The 7618-nt window shown below is 37.1% G+C and overlaps 1 pseudogene; it reads left to right on the forward strand.

The window, feature by feature from the left end:
* Positions 1 to 282: 282 nt before the first annotated feature.
* Positions 283 to 7618, forward strand: part of LOC103210630 — a 10446-nt pseudogene continuing 3110 nt past the window's right edge.

Genomic DNA, 7618 nt, shown 5'->3' on the forward strand with positions numbered 1-7618 from the left:
ACTGAACTTCTCTTCAAACAAATATCAGCCTACCTCACCACAATATTTTCTATTCACTTTTTAAAATTATGATGATAACTTCTCTCCCATTATTTAGAATTTCATTATTTAGACAGTCTGGATTGACATATATCTCCTTTTCTTCTCCTTCTCTTCCTCCTTCTCATCCTCTTCCCCTCCTCCTCCCTCTTCTTCTCTTCCTCCTCGTTCCCCACTTTTATTTTTCTCATCTTCTTCATTCTTCTTTTTCTTCTCATTTTAGGACTTAGACATTGAAGGACTATGGATCAAAGCAATTATACTTCTCTACATGGTTTTATTCTACTTGGCTTCTCTGATCATCCCCAATTGGAGATGATTCTGTCAGGTGTTGTCACTATCTTCTACTTGATTACACTGGTGGGCAACACAGCCATCATTCTTGCAACTCTCTTGGATTTCCATCTGCACACACCAATGTATTTTTTCCTCAGGAATTTATCTTTCCTAGACCTGTGTTTCACCACCAGCATCATACCTCAGATGCTGGTTTACTGGTGGGGAACAAATATGACCATTAGCTATGTGGGTTGTGTCATTCAACTTTATATCTGTATGTGGTTGGGCTCCATTGAATGTCTTCTCCTGGCTGTTATGTCCTATGATCGTTTCACAGCTATTTGTAAACCCCTGCATTATTTGGTAATCATGAACCCACATCTGTGTCTCAAGATGATTATCTTGGTCTGGGACATTAGTTTGACCAATTCTGTTGTGTTATGTACACTCACACTAAATTTGCCTAGATGTGGAAACAACATTCTGGATAATTTCTTGTGTGAGTTGCCAGCAATATCAAGATAGCTTGTGTAGACACCACAACAGTTGAAATGTCTATTTTTGCTTTAGCCATTGTCATTGTCCTTACACCCCTCCTCCTGATCCTTACATCATATGGTTACATTGCCCAAGCTGTGCTGAGAATGAAGTCAAAAGCAGGCCAAAGAAAAGCAATTAATACCTGTGGATCTCATCTCACTGTGGTGTCTATCTTCTATGGAACTGTCATCTACATGTACCTGCTGCCAAGTAACAGTGCCTCCAAAGACCAGGGCAAGTACCTCACCCTCTTTTACACCATCATCACTCCAAGTCTTAACCCCCTCATCTACACCTTGAGGAATAAGGACATGAAGGATGCGCTGAAGAAGCTCATGAGAGTTGAATATGAATCTACAAAAATGAAAAGGAACTGGAAACATAGAAAATGTTCATGTAAATAAGGCAATGGCACATGTCCTCTAATTGTCTTTAATTTTTAGTTAGACAAGTAGTCCCTAGATCATAGAGATCATAATAATTCTTGTCTGCAAACCTTTTGTGGGTGCAAACACTATTACAATCATTCTACTTATCTCTTTCTAACCTTTATTTATTGGAATGTCTTCTGGCAAAATAATTAGTAAGAATTTTTATTTTGTTTGAAGTATAATAAAAAAAGGAGACAAATATGAACTTGAAGATAATGTATTTATTCTCAGGCACTATGTAAACTGTTTTGGTTATCCAGTTTTGTATTTTCACTGCTAATGGTTGGATTAACAGACCTTAATGAATGGTTTCATGCATAGTATGTTTTGTACATTAAATAATAATGTACAAATTTGGATTTTCTATGTAAAACGGTTTCTGAAGCCATCCAAATATTTACGTGTATTTGATGTAGGAGAATACAAGCTATATGACATTGATTGTTATAAGCACCATATGTACCAATTTTGCTCTTTGGTCAGTGTACTTGATTTAAAGATTCTTTAATATTTAGTAGGATAACTTTTTTAACGTGGTACATCCAAGAGAAAAGCACAAATTAAAGTAATTTAAAACAGACAGAACAATCTTACTCACTTCTCTTTTATTTGTGAAACATTTATTTCAGGACAGTCTGAAATGAAATGAAAAGAAGATGTAACCAGTTTAGGTCAGTAAGCTTTTCATACTGATCTATGGAATCATGAAATTTATGTGAACTTTGAGAAATGTGGTAATATTTGTATGTAGTTGAATTTCATTTATTTGGTAAATCTTTTTATTTCTACTTATCATGATATAATATTTAATTTTTATAGGAAAATGTGATGACTTCTGTATTAAACAGATTTTTCTGTTATCTTTCATTGAAAGATCTCATTTTAAATCATTGTAATCAAATCAGATAGATTTAAAAGGATACATTGCTGAAATGTAAAGGCATAGTATTTTCTCCTCTATAACTTCATAATTCTTGAAATAAGAAAAAGAAGAATCACTGGGTAACTCACTGGTTAATTATTTATTTTTCCAATTAGAACAACACAGTCATGATGCACATAAAATACATTTAATATGATTTTAGATATTCTCAGTGTCCTTATCTTTCTCATAATACTTCTTTTAGAGTTGTTTTCAGAAACAGTTCACCAGATCACCAAAGCATCCAAAGAGGTAATATAAATTCCGTGTTGCTGATGTTTATAGTGTGTCTATCCATACCACAGAATATTTTTGAATATGGTAAGTTTGTTCTTCATCTTACTGAAATTTATAACTCACGATATTAGGAGAAATAGTAGGTGATCCACTAACTTCAATAATCCACACACATCAAAATATAATAGTAACAGACTCTTAGGAGACATCACATTTTATACTGAAAATTATTTGTTTTCTGGTATATGCCTAATTTATTTTCTCTTTCACATGTGGTCTCCAAATAGAATTAGTATTTCAAATACTTAATCTCTCTTACATGTCTCTGAAATAAATGTATACACTGACACCACTACGTTAAATTACAATGAATCACTTAAACACATTGGCCTTCCACAGTACAAACTGCTCAATACTACTGGGTACGATGAAGATTATGAAAAAAGTCAGCCTGACCTCACAGTTGTGAAAATCATGAACCTTGAAAAGGTAAGTAATAATATAACAGGAAGTAATAATGAAAATTAAATATAATGTTCTCTTTAATTAGAAGTTACTTTCCTGACCAAGGTCTCATGCCCACACCATGAGAATTTACCACAGACCCTCTAGCTCATTTAACGTAGATAATCTACCAGCACAGAGCATTATTTGTGAAGGTTCATAAAGTGCTTCAAGGGGAAGGAAATTGTGAAACATATGTAATACTAGATAGGACTCAAGATGACCAGATTTTTATTCCAAAATTCACCTTAGAAAAAAATCATTTTATTTCTAAGCCTTCATTTTCTTAAATTTAAATTGTGTAATAAAACAGTAACACACTATTCACACTTGATTTGAGATTCAAAAACTATTAGCCATTTAATGAGAGTTGTTGTTGTTGTTGTTGTTTGCCGTCGAGTCGGCCCCGACTCATAGCGACCCCTCCTTGGGTTTCCGAGGCAGTATCACTACGGAAGTAGGATTGCCCAACCTTCCTTCCGAGGAGTAGCTGGTGGGTTTGAACCTCCTGCCTTCTGGTTAGCAGTCAAATGCCTTAGCCACTATGCTACGAGAGCTCCCCCTTAATGAGAGTAGTATGTCAATAAAAACACCAAAAGCACAGCCATTGAGGCAATTCTGACTCACAGTGACCCCTACTGGGTTTCCAAGGCTGTAAATCTTTATGGAAGTAGACTGCCTCATCTTTCTTCTGCAGAGTGGCTGGTGGCTTTGAACCACCAACCTTTTGGTTAGCAGCCAAATGCCTTAACCACTGCACCAGAGCTCCTTTTAGTGGGTCAATGGAAAGCATATATTTATTGACTGCATGTAAGATTGTGTAATATGATATTATGTAATAGTACGCAGAACAGAGTGTGGAAATGCCTTAAAAGAAGGGTTACTGAACTCAAAAGAAAAATGACACACTGATGAGCTCCCTTTTTTCCTGTCACTTCTTTCATTGAATTACTAAGTGTAGCTTCACTGTAGTTCTCTCTCCTTTTCATGGACTGAAACCATGATACTGTTAGCATTCTTTTGTAACACCACAACTCAAAGGCATTAACTCATCTTCGGTCTTCCTTATTCATTGTCCAGCTCTCACATTCATAAGAAGTGATTGAAAATACCATGCCTAGGGTTAGGCATACCTTTGTCTTCAAGGAGACATCTTTGCTCTTCATCACTTGAAAGAGGTCTTTTGTGGCATATTTTCCCAATGCAATACGTTGTCTGATGTCTTGACTGCTGCCTCCATTGATATTGATTGTAGAACCAAGTAATATGAAATCCTTAATTATTTCAATCTTTTCTCTACCCACCATGAAGCTGTTTATTGGACCAGTTGTGAGAATTTTTGTTTCCTTTATATTGAAGTGTAATCCATACAGCAGATGTAGTGTTAAATCTTCATCAGTAAATGCTTTAAGTCATCCTCACTTTTGGCAAGCCAAGTTGTGTCATTTGCATATTGCAGGCTGTTAATGAGTCTTCCTCCAATCCTGATGCCATACTCTTCTTCATATAATCTAACTTCTCAGATTATTTGCTCAGCATGCAATTTGAATAAATATGGTGAAAGGATACAACCTTGACACACTTCCTTCTTGATTTTGAACCATGCAGTATTGCCTTGTTCTATTTGAAAGACAGCCTCCTGATCTATGGACAGGTTCCACATGATTACAATCAAGTGTTCTGGAATTCCCATTCTTTTCAATGTTATCCACAATTTCTTATGATCCACATGGTCAGTCAGTGATACATAAGTAAACATCTTTCTGGTATTCTTTCCTTTCAGCTAAGAGTCATATGACATCAGCAATGATATCCCTCATTCCACATCCTTTTAGGAATCCAGCATGCATTTCTGGAACCTCTCAATAAACTGCTTCAAACATTTTTGAATTATCTTTAGTAAGATTTTAAATGATATTAATGATATTATTCAATAATTTCCACATTCTGTGAGATCATCTTTCTTGGGAATGGGTACAGATATGGATCTCTTCCAGTCAGTTTGCCAGCTAGCTGTCTTCCAAATCTCTTGGCATAGCCAAGTGAGTGCCTCCAGTGCAGCATCTGTTTGCTGAAACATCTCAATGGGTATTCCATCAATTCCTGGAGCCTGTTCTTTGCCACTTCCTTCAGTGCATCTTCGAATTCTTCCTTCAATACCATTGGTTCTTGTTCATATGCCACCTCCTTATAAGGATGAACATATCTGATTTTAAGGAAATTTCCAAGTTTTAAGTTCAAGGTATGTTTAACAAAACAGTGACACATTAAAATCTACACTTGATAGAAGTGACATATCCAGTAGATTTACATTTTACTTTTTACAAATATTGATAATTTCTCTTTCTTTTATTGTGTAGTGATATTCTCTCATGCCACATAGAGTGCATAAATCAAAGAGGCCAAGTGGATGCCAGGAAAGGAAAGCAAAAGAGACAAGAATTAAATCACCTACTGGATCCATGCTTCAATATATCAAAAGACCGGGTGATGGTCAAGTTCATCAGAAAACATTGTTCATCTGTCTCCAGTTGATAAAGCTGATTCTCCTGATGCTAGCATGCACTCTGCAGAAGAGTGTGAAGAATGGAAATGGCAGAATTTGAAGCAGAAGAGTGTGTGTTAAGTGACTCTAGCCCTGACACTGTAAATGAGATGAGTGACTTTAAGGAGAAAGATTTGCAAACTTTGCATGATGTTTCTTTCTGGGAGATACCAGTTCTGGATCATTTTTGGGTTGAAATCATCCAAAAAGGAAGCCCTTTTTTTCCAGATGGGCTTTCGGTGTTGGTGGAAAGCCAAGATGCAAAAGCAAAGGAAGAAGCAGTAGCTTTCAAAAGAGTGGTTTTACAAGGTGACTACAAATGGTGAGAAAATGCTGTGACCATGGATATTTCATTCAATCCTCAATGGGAATTTATATAGGTTCCCCCCCGCCCCGTTATCTGAAAACAGACCATTCCTGTGAAAACTTCTGTAAGCAAAATGGTGTAAAAATTGTGAGTGCTCCCAGAGCCAAAAAATAGCCTATCGAATCATATCAAACAACAAATAAGGCCTAAAATAACAGTAACATATACTATCCACAGACATGGTTCAAAACTATGGCAGCTTGATGCTAAAATGCTGAGTGTAGTTCCTAGGGGAGGAACTCTCACTGTTCAGGGTGCACAATGCCTCTTTTACAGCTTGCTGCAGAACACTGACCCCCAAGACACTGGTCCTTAGTCACCCTTCAGGCCTGGAATTGAACTCATCCCCATGGCTTCCAAACAATCAGTAGACAGGATATAGGTGTACATTTACACCAGGTAGATACACTCCTTACAACAATCAACCAAGGAGATCAGAAGGGCAGTATTTGCACAGGGAGATAGATCAGAGGGCAGGGATGCACAGGAAAGAAGGACACACTAAAAAGTAACCACAGCAGGAAGTGGGCAGATAGCTATCACATTAAAAAAAAAAAAAAAAAAACTTCATTGCCATTGAGTCACATCCTACTCATAGTGACCCCCTTTGGGTTTCTGAGGCAGTATCACTGCAGAAGTAGATTGGCCAATCTTCCTTCCGAGGATTGGCTGGTGGGTTGGAACAGGCAGTCTTCTGGTTAGCAGTCAAGTGCCTTAGGTGGATTACAATCAATGTCATGGAATAAAATGATTATGAACTGCTGTTTGGAAAATGAATTTGCTCTGAAAACTTTCACCCAAATCATAATAAAGGGGGGGGGGGCAACATTCAATGCTAGTTTGGCTTTTTGACATTTTTTTTCCTAAAAGTGAAAGTCCTCTTAGGATTTCTTTCAGTAGCAAAAACAGGCGATACTGTAGATCTTTTCTAAAAGCAAAGTGGCATGAAACAAACTTTTGAAGAGCACAGCATACCTGTACTGCTTTTGCTGCCAACTGTTTACCATTAGTGATACAGGTACAACATCCAAATATGTGACTAGATTTCAGAAGTGGAAACTAAGTCTGAAGTTCCATTATCATCTGAAGAGTGCCTATGTTGCATTGAAAAGTGGAAAACACTGGTAGTAAGACTGAGGCTGCACAAAACTATTGGCACCCAAACTATTGCTTTGAAAATAAAGAGGAAAACTAGAGGAACATCTTGCACAAACGGCTTGATGTCATTCTTGCCAAACGGACTCTAGCATTCAGTGGCCACAAGAAATATGCATCTTCATTGAGTAAAGGGAACTTTCTTGAGATGTTTGAGATGCTTTCAAAATGTGATCCAGTACTGAAAACGCACCAAGATTAAAGTGGGGCGCATGTCAACTTAAAGTATCAGTTTCTTATCTTGCACCAGAGACTCAGAATGAGTTCCTAAGTGCCCTGGTAAATCACATGTAGGAGAAGCTTGTCAAGGAGACAAAATCTGCAAAGCACTTTGGGCTCATGCTCAACAGCACACCTGACACATCACACACTGGTCAGATGTGCAAAGTGATCAGAGATGTAAAAATATGATTATCAATAGGAAAGTTGAAGTGAAAGAAGTCTTTCTAGGATTTTTCCCTTTAAAGGGGAAAAGAGCTGCTGATCTCAGTTCTGATGTTCTAAAAATGTAGAAAGTGATGCACTGGACATTACAATGTACTATGTTTAAGGCTGCAATAATGCTCCTGCTACGGCTGGATTCCATGGAAATGGACAAG

Source organism: Orycteropus afer, unplaced genomic scaffold (assembly GCF_000298275.1).
Source record: "Orycteropus afer afer isolate SDZICR_OR568_19922 unplaced genomic scaffold, OryAfe1.0 scaffold00632, whole genome shotgun sequence".
Taxonomy (NCBI): domain Eukaryota; kingdom Metazoa; phylum Chordata; class Mammalia; order Tubulidentata; family Orycteropodidae; genus Orycteropus; species Orycteropus afer.